The sequence below is a fragment of the Oryctolagus cuniculus genome, chromosome 6, assembly GCF_051225735.1.
Source record: "Oryctolagus cuniculus isolate XC-2025 breed Fujian yellow rabbit chromosome 6, ASM5122573v1, whole genome shotgun sequence".
NCBI lineage: Eukaryota > Metazoa > Chordata > Mammalia > Lagomorpha > Leporidae > Oryctolagus > Oryctolagus cuniculus.
In genome coordinates, this window is record NC_142872.1 from 12,272,566 (window position 1) to 12,289,094 (window position 16,529).

Here is a 16,529-nt window from a genome sequence, read left to right on the forward strand (position 1 = left end):
GGTACTGGTACAGAAACAGATGGATAGACCAATGGAACAGAATTGAAACACCAGAAATCAACCCAAACATCTACAGCCAACTTATATTTGATCAAGGATCTAAAACCAATTCCTGGAGCAAGGACAGTCTATTCAATAAAAGGTTCTGGGAAAACTGGATTTCCACGTGCAGAAGTATGAAGCAAGACCCCTACCTTACACCTTACACAAAAATCCACTCAACCTGGATTAAAGACTAAAATCTACAACCTGACACCATCAAGTTGTTAGAGAACATTGGAGAAACCCTTCAAGATATTGGCACAGGCAAAGAATTTCTGGAAAAGACCCGGGAGGCACAGGCAGTCAAAGCCAAAATCAACTATTGGGATTGCATCAAATTGAGAAGTTTCTGTACTTCAAAAGAAACAGTCAGGAAAGTGAAGAGGCAACCAACAGAATGGGAAAAAATATTTGCAAACTATGCAACTGATAAAGCGTTGATAATCAGAATCTACAAAGAAATCAAGAAACTCCACAAGAAAACAAAACAAACAACCCACTTAAGAGATGGGCTAAGGACCTCAATAGACATTTTTTAAAAGAGGAAATCCAAATGGCCAACAGGCACATGAAAAAATGTTCAAGATCACTAGCAATCAGGGAAATGCAAATCAAAACCACAATGAGGTTTCACCTCACCCCGGTTAGAATGGCTCACATACAGAAATCTTCCAACAGCAGATGCTGGCGAGGATGTGGGGAAAAAGGGACACTAACCCACTGTTGGTGGGAATGCAAACTGGTCAAGCCACTATGGAAGTCAGTCTGGAGATTCCTCAGAAACCTGAAGATAACCCTACCGTTCGAACCAGCCATCCCACTCCTTGGAATTTACCCAAAGGAATTTAAATTGGCAAACAAAAAAGCGGTCTGCACCCTAATGTTTATTGCAGCACAATTCACAATAGCCAAGACCTGGAACCAACCTACATGCCCATCAACAGTAGACTGGATAAAGAAATTATGGGATATGTACTCTTTAGAATACTATACCGCAGTAAGAAACAATGAAATCCAGTCATTTGCAACAAAATGGAGGAATCTGGAAAACATCATGCTGAGTGAAATAAGCCAGTCCCAGAGGGACAAATACCATATGTTCTCCCTGATCGGTGACAACTGACTGAACACCAAAAAGGAAACCTGTTGAAGTGAAATGAACACTATGAGAAACGGTGACTTGATCAGCATAGCCCTGACTGTTAATGAACAGCTTAATACATTATCCCTCTTAGTATTTTTTTTTGGTCTGTTCTACTTAATATGACTGGTTTAATTCTGTAATTAATACACAGTTATTCTTAAGTGTTGAAATTTAACTGAAATGTGATCCCTGTTAAACGTAAGAGTGGGAATATGAGAGGGAAGAGATGTACAATTTGGGACATGCTCAAGCTGACTTGCCCCAAATGGTAGAGTTAGAAACATACCAGGGGACGCCAATTTAATCCCATCAAGGTGGCATGTATCAATGCCATCTCACTAGTCCAAGTGATCAATTTCAGTTCACAATTGATCATAATGAAAGGACTAAAAGTCAAAGGGAGCACATAAACAAGTCTAGTACCTGCTAATACTAACCGATAGAATAAAGGGGAGAGTGATCCAACATGGGAAGCGAGATACTCAGCAGACTCATAGAATGGCGGATGTCCTAAACAGCACTCTGGCCTCAGAATCAGCCCTAAAGGCATTCCGATCTGGCTGAAAAGCCCATGAGAGTATTTCAGGCATGGAAAGCCAAGACACTCTGGCAAAAAAAAAAAAAAAAAAAAAAAAAAAAAAAATAAAACAAAACAACAAAACACCAACCTAAATGAAAGATCTCGATCTCTGTGAGTGAGATCCCAGTGGAAAGAACAGGTCTTCAAAGAAGGAGGTACCTTTCTCTGAAGGGAGGAGAGAACCTCCACTTTGACTATGACCTTGTATAAACAAGATAAGAGTCGGAGAACTCAAGGGGCTTCCATAGCCTTGGAAACTCATGACTGGTGCATAGGGAGAATACTGATGCCATAAACAGGAGTGTCAATTGGTAAAGTCAACAACAGGAGTCACTGTGCACTTACTCCTCATGTAGGATCTCTGTCCTTAATGTGCTGTACAGTGAGGCTTAATGCTATAATGAGTACTCAAACAGTATTTTTCACTTTGTGTTTCTATGTGGGTGCAAACTGTTGAAATCTTTACTTAATGTATACTAAACTGATCTTCTGTTAAAAAAAAGAAATTATCAATTCCCAACTTGACTCTCACTGGGATTAAACATGACAATAGGTCTGATCTGATTTCATCATCATTTAAAAAATCATCTATTATTTTTCACTTTATGTTTCTGTGTGGGAGCAAACTGTTGAAATCTTTACTTAATGTATGCTAAACTGATCTTCTGTATATAAAGAGAATCAAAAATGAAAAAAAATAAGAGTGTTAATTGTTAAAGGAACAACAGAAGTCACTGGGTACCTACTCCCCATTTAGGACATCCATCCTTTATGAGTTGTACTGCATCTCATGAGAATCGACTGCAAATCTTGTTCTCAAACTGTGCTCTATATGTTGTGTGTGTGTGGGGGGGTGCGAACTGTTGAAATCTGTGCTTAACATGGAGTTGGTACTCTGTATATAAAATCAAACTAAAGATGTACCAAAAGAGAAAGGGGATGGGAGAGGGAGAGGGAGGGGGGATGGGATTTGGGGTGGGAGGGTGGGTATGGGGGAAAGAACCACTATATTTCTAAAGTTGTACCTATGAAAAATACATTCATTAAATAAAAACTTAAAAAAAACTTAGAAAAAAGAAATAAAAAAAATTTCAAAGTAATCACTGATAATTAAAACCATAGAAATGTAACCACATGTAGAAATTTTGATATTGGATACTTGAGAAGATTTTCATCTCATGATTCCTTGCTTTCTTTCTGCATTACAGAATAATAAAATTTGGTTACAATTATATTTGTAGTATGTAAAAAATAAAGACAATACAACTTAAAAAAAAATCCTGAATGTAGAAGAGGAAAATTGACATGCTATGCGTTGATTATTATTTATAGCACTTGTCTAGATTCCTGTAGAAAAGTGGTCTTTCTACTTTTTACTTGTTGCACACTATATTTAGTTGAGCATTAATCCATTTGAAAGTGTATTATCCTTGGCTGGCGCCTCGGCTTACTAGACTAATCCTCCGTCTGCGGCACCAGCACCCTGGGTTCTAGTAACGGTTGGGGCGGCCATTTGGGGGGTGAACCGATGGAAGGAAGACCTTTCTCTCTATCTAACTCTGCCTGCCAAAATACAAAACAAAACAAAAGTATATTATCCTTGGGCCGGCGCTGTAGCTCACTTGCTTAATCCTCCACCTGCAGCACCGGCAACCCATATGGGCACTGGGGTCTAGTCCCAGTTGCTCCTCTTCCAGTCCAGCTCTCTGCTGTGGCCGGGGAAGGCAGCAGAGGATGGCCCAAGTGCTTGGGCCCTGTACCTGCATGGGAGACCAGGAGGAAGCACCTGGCTCCTGGCTTTGGATCGACGCAGTGCCGGCCATGCTGGCCATTTGGGGAGTGAACCAATGGAAGGAAGATCTTTCTCTAAAAAAAAATAAAGGAAAAAAAAAGAAAGTATATTATCCCAAAAACTGAAAGAAAAAAAGGAGGGAGGGAAGAAGGCAAGGAAGGAGGGAAAAATCATTATGTACTTATCATTTTATCTATGAAAGACATGGATTCTGTTCTATTTTTATTAATAAAAAGAAATTAAATTTAAAAAGTATCTATTAAAAATTGATGTACTAGCCGGTGCCGTGGCTCACTAGGCTAATCCTCCGCCTGCGGCGCCGGCACACCGGGTTCTAGTCCCGGTCGGGGTGCCGGATTCTGTCCCAGTTGCCCCTCTTCCAGGTCAGCTCTCTGCTGTGGCCAGGGAGTGCAGTGGAGGATGGCCCAAGTGCTTGGGCCCTGCACCCCATGGGAGACCAGGAGAAGCACCTGGCTCCTGCCATCAGATCAGCGCGGTGCGCCAGCCGCGGTGCGCCGGCCGCGGCAGCCATTGGAGGGTAAACCAACGGCAAAGGAAGACCTTTCTCTCTCTCTCCCTGTCCACTCTGCCTGTCAAAAAAAATAAAATAAAAAAGAGTGATGTACTAATAGGGAGAGGTCTTTAAAGTGTGTTAAGTTAAAAAAACCAAGCATATTGTAGCACAATGCAGTATAATAATATCTCTGATGCAAAATTCTGCCCATCTAGTACGAAAATGAGTGGTCTTCAAAATGTTCATGGAAAATGTACAATATGAAAAAACTGTGGGGCCAGTACTGTGGCACAACAGGTAAAACCACCACTTGCAGTACCAGCATCCTAAATGGTTTTGAGTCCCTACTGCTCTACTTCCAATCCAGCTTCATGCTAATGTGCCAGGCAACGCAGCAGAGAATGACTCAAGTGCCTGGGCCCTGTACCCACATGAGTGACTCGGACGAAGCTCCTGGCTCCTGGCTTCAGTCTGGTCCAACCCTGACCCATGTGGCCATTTGGGGAGAGAATCAGCAGAAGGAAGGACTTTCTCCTTTTGCCTCTGCCTCTCCTTCTCTCTAACTTCAACTTTCAAATAAATAAATAAATCCTTAAAAAATTGCAGGGATTTCAAAATTTTCTTGCAGCAAAGTACTCACAAACTTACCCTTTGATTGTACTTCTCCATGAACTTTTTGAAGTTTCCTCACGTGTGGGTCTATGTGTATATGTGTTGTATATGAATAACCATGTTTGTAGATGGATAGATATTAAGATACACAGCTATACGTGCATATAAAGGGAGTTCACTGAAATTTCAAACATAAGCAACTCAGAAGGAGTTTAAGATTTGAGTGAAGTGAAAAGGGATGCAAATAAATATTTGATCCCATATATCTGTATTTATAGGTCTCCAATAACATTAATGTTTAAAAAGAGAAAAATGCTTGAGGTTTAAATATGGAAATCAATTGAAGGTAAGGAAAAGCGATGACTTTTAAACCTTTAGGCTAAACTGTAAGTTATGAATAAAGTGATAGTCAAGCAGAAATTGTGGGAAAGGAATTCCAAAGAAGTAGTGACAAGAAGAGGTAGCATCTGTGTAAGAGTGCACACACATGCCATCAGAGACACACATGCAAGCGTGCCCAAGCATGTAATAAGTTCATTTCAGATGATATAGTACTAGATTGGAATCTCTTTGTTATCTACTGATATCTAGAATGCAAACTCATCTAATTAGGAACTTAGTAATGAGTGTGGCAACAGAAACACTGGATGCTATGTTAGTCCAACTTTTACATGAGCCCTAATTAAAATGTAAACATTTTCAAAGCACAGCAAAAATTGCTTTAGAAATTCTTTTATTTCACTCGTTTATAGACATCTTTTTTATTTTATAAATATCTACTAGGAAAATGAGAATTTCAGTTTATTAAGTGCTATTTGAAGTTAGAATCACCTACACAATCAGAACAAAGAGGAGACGGACCAGGAGGAAGAGGAAGGAGAAGACAGACAGAGCCACTTGTATTCATCCAAACATCTCTTTACTGGGGCCCCATAAGATTTCTCCATGTTTTCTAAGTCCAGATATAAGACAGTTTCTTTAATCTAGTTCTTCAGTTTTTAATTTTATTTGTCACATTGTTCTCTTCAGATACAGTGAAATCACTGATGTAACTGAAGGTGCTTCGAAATCTTCATGGAAAATGCAATTAAAAGATAATGCAGGGGTGGTTGTTTGGAGCAGTGATTAAGATGCATCTCCTATCAGAGTGCCTGGGCTTACGTCCTGACTTGGCTCCCTATTCCAGCTTCCTGTGGCTGTGCGCCAGCTCCCTGTGAAGCAGCGGGCTATAGCTCAAGTAGCTGGGTCCCTGCCACCCATGTGGGAAAGCCAGTTGGTCCCTGGTTTCCAGGTTCGACCTGGCCCAGACTGGCTGTTGTGGGCATCTGCAGAGTGAACCAAGTGATGAGCATGCTCTGGCTCTTCATTCCCTCTCTTACTCTCTCCCTTCGCCTCTCAAAAAATATAATGTGCATTTTCCATAAATGTTTGTAAATATTCTTATGTCTATGATTTTACTATGTATGATTTAAAATATATTAAGTATATACTGTATATGATTTTATTTTTTGAAAAACATTATTTATTTTGAATGTCAGGGTTACAAAGAGAAGAGTACAGACAGAGAAGTCTTTCATCTGCTGGTTCATTTCCCAGACAGCTGCAACAGCCAACATTTGGCCAGGCTGCAGACAGGAGCCAGGAGCCAGGAGCCAGGAGCCTCACCCAGTTCTGTCACGTCAGTGGCAGGGGCTCAATCACTTGGACCATCTTCTGCTGCTGTGCCCAGGCCATTAACAGGGAGTTGGATTGGAAGTGGAGGATCCAGGTCATGAACCAGTACTCATAGGGGATGCTAGGGTCATAGGTGGCAGTATTACCTGCTAAACCACAGTACCAGCCTTGTTTTATTTTATTTTTTTAAGATTTATTTATTTATTTTGAAAGTCAGAATTATAGAGATACAGAGAGAGAGAGAGGTATCTATGATTTTAAAACTCTCATCCTACCTTTTCTATTTGTTCCAATCATTCTACATTCTTTTAAATCTCCCAACTACCTTCTCTTTTTTAGAAATTATTTTATTTGAGCAGAGAGAGAGAGACAGAGTTCCCTTCTGCTGTTTCACTCTCCAGGGCAGGGCTAGTGTAAAGCCGCGGACCAGGAACTCTATCCAAGTCTCACTCATGGGGCCAGAGATACCGCTACGCTCTGAGTGCCATCAATGGGAAGCTGAACTCAGGAGCCGGAGCCTGCACTCAGACTCAGGTACTCCCACACAGGATGTGAGCATCTGACAGACAACTTAAGCACCAGGCCAGAAGCCCATGCCACAAGCTTAACCTTCTTTAGTTGTTGCTGTGCCCTGTAGGAGTTTAATTCATGCTCATTTCTTTGCTATGGATCCCAGGGAAGCTGACATGGGCCTCACTGAAGAACTTTTATGTCCAGCTACCAGGACAGCTTGTGCGATCACCTCCTCCATAGAAAGCTGCCCCATGCAACGCATGCCCATGACCGTGGAAGTCCATGAACAACTGCTGTGTGATAGAGCAGAACAAAGACCCAGCCTTCTCAGTCTCACTTGGAGCGGCTGTGTAATTCCTCAAGTGCCCTGCGTTTCAGTCAAAGCTGTCCTTGGCCATCAGTGAGGCTTAGCATTTCTCTCTGCCCACTCCTGTGTTCACTCCCTTTCCTTCCACAGGCACAGATCATAAGAGCACTCTTTAGTGAACACCCGTATTCTAAAATCTGCCTTAGAGTGGGTCTGGTAGGAATGCAGACACTCAGAGAATCAGGTAAAATGACGGGGTTTGTGAGCTGAATCTCATGCTGGCTAGACATTATCCCTGGTCACAGGTGAAGTGTGATGGTCCCTGGAGAAAAAGTTTGTGTTTCAACTGTTCAGTGCTAAGCTGAAGGACATACTAGTGAAAATGATGTACCACGTATTTGAGAAATAAGGGGAGGTAAGTAACTTCCAGGACAATGGAACTCGGTGCCTACTGGAATGAGGTAACTAGAAACTGACAACGATCACCTAATGAAGGTAGTTTCCAAAGTCAGAGGGCCACTGTAGTGGCATCAACCGACAGCAGAGGGTAGAGGAAGCTGAAGACATGGCCCAGCATTTCATTTCGAGATACACATAGTAACAAATATTTTACATTACCAAACTGAGGAGGTCTAGGGTCCAGCTTGAGAAAGAAAGGCACCATGACAGAGATAACCCACACTAATACCCATGAAAATCTCAAATTCCCAAAATTCCAGATCCTCCAAATCTCTGCAAGCCCTTACAAGTAGCCTATGCTTCCCAGTTAAGAATTATCTCCTATCTACTGGCTTGAAGTCAACACAGAAGTCTCTGCCCCAGCGGGGACAACAGGCATGCGGCTTCCTTTTTGGTCAACAGAACCTGTCCGGGCATTAGCTTCAACTGATAAATGATGGGGAGAGGAGGGAGAGAGGAAATACTTGCAGATTCTGCATGATCTACGCAGCGTGCACTCGCAGAAGCTGGAAGAAGACATCTGGGATGGTACTTTGTGGTCGTTTAATCAAGAGATCCATATTTGTCATTTAGTAGAAGCAGAAATCCTTTGTTCTTTTCTACTATATCACAATAAATGAACTTAAGTAAATTCTGAAACAGCAAGTATTCGAAATGCAGAATTATACATATAGAACCAGACTTTGATGTTACACTACAATCAAAGTACTCTTTCACATATATTGGAATTTCACAAGACCATGTAATGCTTCCTGGTTTTGAGAAATCTATAGTGTGAGGACCAACATGCAACATGCTTTGTAAGCTGGGCAGAATATAATTCAAGATTCAAGGAGGATTTTCTGGAGGACTTGTGGTAGCTTTGGGATCCTCAAGGAGGGAAGGCCTACACTTCCGGGAATGGAAAGTCCCTCCCTGTACTTCCAGGGAAGAAAAGTCCTTGTCAAGGTCCCTGCGGGTGCCTAAAGGTCAACCAATGAGGATCAGACCCGCCCCAACCTTTAACCAGCATGCCCTGACTCTATAAAAGGAACCCTCCCAATCTCTGACGCGCGACTTCCCCGGCCCCCGCTCTGTTGCTCTGTTGGGACCGGGGAATCTCACCTGGGAGTGGAACCCCAATAAAAGCCTGTGAATTAATTGATTCGTCTGCCTGGGAAGATTTGTTACATGCCGGACACCTTGCAACTTGTTCTGTAAATTTGGGATTGAAGGTTGAAATAGAATAAGCCACATCCTCCTCCACCCCTGTCCTTTCAAAAAAAGACAAAATAGGGCCGGCGCCGTGGCTCACTTGGTTAATCCTCCGCCTGTGGTGCTGCCATTCCATATGGGCACCAGGTTCTAGTCCCAGCTGCTCCTCTTCCAGTCCAGCTCTCTGCTGTGGCCCAGGAAGGCAGTGGAGGATGGCCCAAGTGCTTGTGCCCTGCACCCGCATGGGAGACCAGGAGGAAGCGCCTGGCTCCTGGCTTCGGATCGGCGCAGTGCCAGCCATAGTGGCCATTTGGGGGTGAACCAAAGGAAGGAAGACCTTTCTCTCTCTCTCTCTCTCTCTCTCTCACTGTCTAACTCTGTCAAATAAATAATAAAAAAAGACAAAATTTATTTGAGATGAAAGAATATGAATCTCATTTCAGAGATAAATCTTGTGAATTAGTGGTGCACTGAAACATTCTCCAATTCATCAACCCTACCACCCTGTCCAGGGTGGGGAATAACAGGAAAACACATTCTTGTGTTCTGGAAAAATATAATCAGAAAAGTTAGTTATGCAAAATATTTTAATGTATCTGGTATTCAAAGTCTGAAGTTATGTCCTCAGAATATGTAACTCTAAAATTCTGAATTCTGTTTGGTTATTTTACTGAATTCATGGGGAAATTTTTTTTGTTAAGCTAGAAAAAGAACTTAGTGTTTTACTTCCCATCTTTTAATTTTTAACAGAAAAATGTGCTTTGTGACACTGCACTTTTTTTGTTTTTCAAAGAGTTTCACTGTATTATCACACATGAATCAATGTTATTTTATCTACTCTTTATCTAGTAGCATAATCAGGGATGATTCAATGACATTTTAATCAAATCTAAATCATATCTTATTTTTATTTTAACTCATAATCACTATCAGGGTAATGGAGACAAGGGTTCAAATAAGTGCCGGGAAAAAACAACGATGTTTTCATCAGGCGCACTCTTAATTTCTTATACCTTGTCACTTACTGTAATTGATAATTCGTTTTTAGAAATAATTTCTCTAACACAACCCATAATCATACAGAGAACTCTCTTTGCATGCTACCCTAAGCTCTTTATCAACTCTCTATTCTATTTCAGGAAACATGCAGGGTTCTTTATATTAAATGACACTAATTTTCACAGCAAACTAAAAGGGCATATGTTTGTACAACACATTTTATTCACTAGAAAACTTTGTTTCAAAAGTAAAGTAATATACTGATAAACAGTAAATATAAACATTACAAATGGAGGTAAAAGCTTTTATCTTTCCAATTTTCCATTGTGAACAGTATCAGTGCAAAGAGACCTTTGATGAATAGTAATGTAGTGAACAAAAACTGGAGTTCGTAATTACATGTCACAACTTCTAGTGCCTTTTATATCATGCTCTACTAATGTGACATCATGTGTAGTTTACCTCTTTCAGTTAACATCATGAAATCTTTTTATTAATGATTCTTGATACTGAATAGTTGAGGTTGTTTCTTTTTCTTTTCATTCTTTTTTCAAGACTGTATCTCCCACAGACATCCAATCACCCCGTCAACTCTGGCCCTCATCTGACCAAAGAGAGCTATGAAAGAGATCATCCTTTCCTTGCGGTCCTTAGAGCTCTGCCTGTAAACTGTCCAGGGTTCCTGGGAATTGACCAGTTCAGTTTCTCCATCACCTGGAGGTCTGGCTGACCTAGTAGGGTCCGTCCAAAGTCTTGTTATGCCTGCCCAGGGTCGCCTCCATGCTGTACACTGCCATCTGCTCGGGAACATTTTCTCAGCCTCCCAGTAGTGGTGACACAGTCCCGCCAGGAACAGCCATGGGTAGAGCGCCATGACAGCCTGCAGGCACAGCAACTTGTACAAGGTACACGTTACCTGAAAGATGGGCAGGAAGAAGCAATCAGGCCTAGATTAAAAAAAAAAAAAAAAAAAAAAAAAAAAAAAAAATCAGTGTGTAGATGTTTGTGCTCTGTGGTGTGTGTGTATGTCTGTGTGTGTAACTGCACAACTACACATGATCTTCTTTCACTAGTCTATTATGAACAGAAAAAGAAGGGACTAATATGCTTGGGGTATGAAATCAAGACATAGATTTTGAATATATAGGATATCCAGGAAGGCGTTTAATAGAAACATGTCAGTAAGGGCTGCATTTTTGATGAAATATTCAGTCTGTGTTATAGAATGGGGTGGGGTATCATCAGTTGGGAATATTGTAACAGTCAAGGTGAAAAATTATAGGAATCAGGAATAAGCACGATATATTTAAAAACTACTTTTATTATTATTATAAGTTCCTATTAAGCTATGGCTTGTATCCTTAAACCATGTTTGCTAAGGAATTTTGAAGAAAAAAGAGGAATGTAATGTTCAGTTCTTTAAAATTTCTCAGATGGCTTAGAGTCTAGTTGTATTGCTCTTACAGTTGACAGTCTAAAAATATCTATAAAAAAAAATGGCTGTGTGTAAGAGGAAACTTATATGATATATATTTTTTAAATGTGGTAGTTTCCAGTTACCTCCCAGGAGATGTACAGGCAGTAAAATTAACACAGCCCTTGCTTGGCATAAACAGTTATTTGTCCCCTGGGAGGATTGCAGCTACATATTTAAAGGCTGAATTTTCATAGACAACAGTTTACTTCCCCAAATCCCTTAATATTCATAAATTCAATACGGAGAACACCAACATTTGCTTTTAAATACAAGAATGATATCTGATTTAGGGTTAACAATTATCTCTTATTTTTGAAACACTTTAATTCATCATACCATTTTAGTTCCGTATGTTTTTAGGAGAAAATCCAGACATAAAAACCAAAACAAGCACATCTCTACTTCCACAGAAGGAAAACTTAACCTCATAATAAAATCATTGCTTGTGAAAAGAAGAAAAACAATACATCTACCAGTCGAATGGACTTTGTCAGTAAAACGTTATCCATTGAAACATTCTGTACTATAACTTTGTATTGGATACAATAAGGCAGAACAGTTGGGATTAGAAGGAAGGAAAAGAAAAAAAATCACAAGGAATTCTTAGACACATAAACATAATGTAAATTTATGTTAAGCTGAAGTCATATTTTCTACTTTAGAAGAGAGGCTTACATTTTCTGCAAGAAAATCAAAAGTTCATATATAATATTTTTTTAAAAATGGTTTGAATATTAAATACACTCCATTATCTCTCTTTTAACACATGCCAGTTCTGATTAATAGCTGAATAGGAAATGTGAGGCATGTGATGTTAGTGTGGGAGACTAGAAATAAGGCTCTAGGAAATAGTATAGTGTTTAGTGATGCTTTAAATTTTCTCTTTCACAGAATTAAACTCCCGAAATTTTGGTTTAAATGTTAAAATCTGGCAAATAAATTTGCATTTATACTAACATTATTTCATTCCCTAAACTCTTTATCAAATTTCTACTAATTCAAATTTTACCCATGGTGTACTATATCTAAATAAGCTTTTCTTACCCTGCAATGTTTCCAGGTAAACATAATAAAGTGGGATCTGATTCCCTTCTTTTTTTTTATTTTTTTAAAATTAAAAAAAAAAATTTTTTATTTTTTAACAGGCAGAGTGGACAGTGAGAGAGAGAGACAGAGAGAAAGGTCTTCCTTTGCCGTTGGTTCACCCTCCAATGGCTGCCGCGGCCGGCGCACAGCGCTGATCCGATGGCAGGAGCCAGGTGCTTCTCCTGGTCTCCCATGGGGTGCAGGGCCCAAGCACTTGGGCCACCCTCCACTGCACTCCCGGGACACAGCAGAGAGCTAGCCTGGAAGAGGGGCAACCGGGACAGAATCCGGCGCCCCGAGCGGGACTAGAACCCGGTGTGCTGGCGCCGTAAGGCAGAGGATTAGCCTAGTGAGCCGTGGCGCCGGCCCTGATTCCTTTCTTCATTGAAGCCCTGACAAAAGGGTCTGAGGAGGTTCTTCAATGTTGTATCTTTTCTGACCAGCCTAACCTTAGAAGGTTATGATGGAAGACAGAATCAGAATTTAAATAGACCCCAGCAAGCTAAAATAATTAAAAACTGAGAAGACTCAATTAAAGATTAAAGATGAATGACTCTTAAGATCCACATTCAGATTTCAAAAATCAAAATTCCCAAGTTGGAATAAATCAGAGAATAATGTGAAAAAGACTTAGAAATTTCAGTTCACTGTAAGCTGGATGTCTCATGATTCCTACAGAAATCTTGATAGCATATTTTGTTTGCTTCATCTGCAAATGAAATACAGCCGTGTCACTGTTCTTGTGCATAGAAGAACAGATAACAGCTCCACTAAAACCAGAAGGAGGAAATCTATGTTCTTTAATTTTTTTTGTATATTTATTGGAAAAGCAGAGAGGAAGCAATGGACACAAAGAGCTCTTATCCTCTGGTTCATTCCTAAATGCCTACAGTAGCTGGGGTTGGGACTTGGCCAGACCAAAGCCAGGAGCCTGCAACTCCTCCTGAGTCTCTCACATTGGTGGGTTAACCACTATACCAAGTATCTACCCCAAAAGATCCGTATTCTGGACATTTGCCCCCAAAGTAGCATCTGTCAGATGAAAAGTGGTTTTAATTGATTATGAACTTTTTTTTTTCATCTTTTTTCTTCTATTGCGTATATATGTATCAGTACACATGCAAGTAAGAATACCATGTATTAAAACCAGACAATTAAGAGATTGTTGGGATTTTGCCTTTCACAAGTCATCTGAAGGAGTTTCATGTGTTAAAAAGAATAGACATGGGGCCAGCGCTGTACCATAGTGGTAAGGCCACTGCCCTCAGCACCGGCATCCAATATGGGCACTGGGTTGAATTCTGGCTGCTCCACTTCCAATTCAGATCTCTGCAGTAGCCTGGGAAAGCAGTGGAAGATGGCCCAGGTCCTTGGGCCCCTGAACCCACATGGGAGACCCAGAGGAAGCTCCTGGCTCCTGGGTTTGGGTCGGCACAGTTCTGGCCTTTGCGGCCATCTGGGAAGTGAACCAGCAGATGGAAAATCTTTTTTCTCTCTCTTTGCCTCTGCCTCTCTGTAACTCTGCCTTTCAAATAAATAAATAAATCTTTAGAAAAGAAAAAGAGAGATACAGCACAGAAGCCAAAATACCAATCAGTGCATAAATATTATAGCAAAAATAGTTGTTTCACTAAAATGAAGCAATGTAATGTTACCTAGAGCATCCTAGCAGTTTGATCATCTAACAGATAAATTCCAAAAAAACTCTCCACAAGCAGTGAAGAGAGAGAAATAAATAAAGATTCATGTTCTTTATAATTTGTGTCTTTGAGTGCTGTTAAATAAAAAAAATCTGGAATACAAATCTAGAGTCAAATGATTCAGAACAACAACAACACTCTTTTGCATAATTTTTAAATATCAGTAAAAATACTTCAGACAATAGAAAGATATCTTGGTGATATGTTTTTCACTCAAGGAGGGTCTTATACTCCAGCCAGTCTCTGAAAATGACAACCCATTTATTTTATAATTTATTTGATCACCATCATCCTAACAACCCCTTGCCCTTATCTCACTGGTCTTCATATCCCATCAATTCTGCTCTCTGCTATTGTCAGAGCTCATTAATTTGATCCATTTACAATTCATCTGAAGATTCTATTTATTTTCCATTTTCTCTTCAGTAATAAATCTTTTATAATGCCACAAGAAGAATTTCATGAGTGTGGAAACACTGATGATACACACAGAGGAAAATTTCAACTTTAATATACCTGTGTAATCAATGAGTGGGATCGAATGCCATCAGGAAGGTATTGGTTTGGATCTATAATTGCCTAATATATTTATTAAAAAAACAGATGCTAGAAAGGGCATATGGCCTAGCAGTTAAGATGCCCACATCTCCATCATAGTGCCAGGATTAAATTCTTGATTCCATCTTCCTGCCAGTACACACACTGGGGGCTGCAGAGGATGGCTCAAGTCACTGGGTTCCTGCCATCTATGTGGGAGAGTTGCACTGAGTTTCCAGCTCCCAGCTTTAGCCCCACCCCAGATCTGGCCACTGCAATCATTTCGGGGAGTGAACCACCAGATGGGCTCTCTCCCTCTCTGCTTTTCACACACACACATGCAATTTCTTACCATTTTTTTTTTCCAAAGTCCCCCTTCAGGGACCAATCAAACATTGTGGGTGGCCTTTTGAGAGCTAGGGACCAGTCCACTGGAGCCCATATGCAGGTTTACTTTGATGGTGCTGACTTCTGTGGGTTTTTGATTTTCCCTTTCTTTTTAGCCCTAATCTTGTTCCAGAGAAATCGACTGGTGTCCAAAAAGGTCACCGGTGGTGGGTGGCGGGTGCCGGGTAGTGGTGGCATATATGTATATACTATTTCTCTTTTGTGTTCATGTGTATATATGTGTATTTATGTACTGTGCTGTCTCTGTTCTTCATCTATCCATATATATATATATATATATAAAAGTATATGTATACAAATGCACTTAACAAATACATATAAATATTTTATGGTTGATTCTGTGCTTTGATGATAATTCAGCCAGTATTATGCCAGTAATAATGCTATTGTAGTTTTCAGATAGCGATTACCAAAGTGAGTATTCAGCATGCAATTTTAGAGTACTTAAAAACGTATCTGTAGTACATATCATTATCTCAGGAACACTGAATGTTGCCACCAATTCAGTAACTAGAAGGTATTAGGAATGAAAGGTAAATCCTGGCTGTGTAACCTAATCCTCTTGAACACACTGTTCTACGTCTTACTTCAAGATGCTCAGCACTACCTACAAACATGCAGAACTTAGAAATACAAGATTATACGATGCTGAGTTTGCAACAGACCTCAGACTCCTGTTTGAACTGTCTTTTTAAAACCACACAGCTAATTGATGATAATGTCAGACCCAAGGCCACACAGACACTGTGGTCAAGGTTAATAAAAAACTAAAAGAATCTAAAAATATAAAGTTGTCACATAGTTTAAATTCTTTCAACTCTTCACTGTCCTACTAGAGTGGAAGGTGGTTATTCCTCTGTGGTCTGGATTGTTAACAGATTGCTAACAAGGAAGGACAAGAAAGTAACCCATGTCAAGTAACAAATGCCACTTAAAAATACAACTCTAGAAAAATATATTATTTATCTACTATTGTTCTTGTGTAGGCCGGGATGTCTTATCTGAGTATGTGTCCTTTTAAAGGAGTTTTAAATAGTATTTCTGGCATAATGCGTAAATTGAAAGTTCATTTTCTTTAAAATGGAGCAAGATTTTAAAGACTGGTACAAAGTAATCAGACTATAGATTTCTTCTATGATTTTATTATGTGATCATCCAATCCCTTCAGAGTTAGTTCCTTTTCCTCTATGTGTTAAGAAAACACATTCCAAATTTGCAAATACCTGAGAAGTAGCATGTTCTATCATGTTATACTGGGAAACCATGTAATAGGCGCCACTCAGGCATTACTCAATCTTTAGGAGATAAGCTTTGCCTTTGCTTTCCGTTATTTGTTTGGAATTTAGATATGGTGAAGTTACACATCAATCAAACTATTTCTTGCAAGGTGTCCAGTGCATAACAAATCTTCCCAGGCAGACGAATCAATTAATTCACAGGCTTTTATTGGGGTTCCGCTCCCGGGCAAGGTTCCCCGGTCCCAACAGAGCA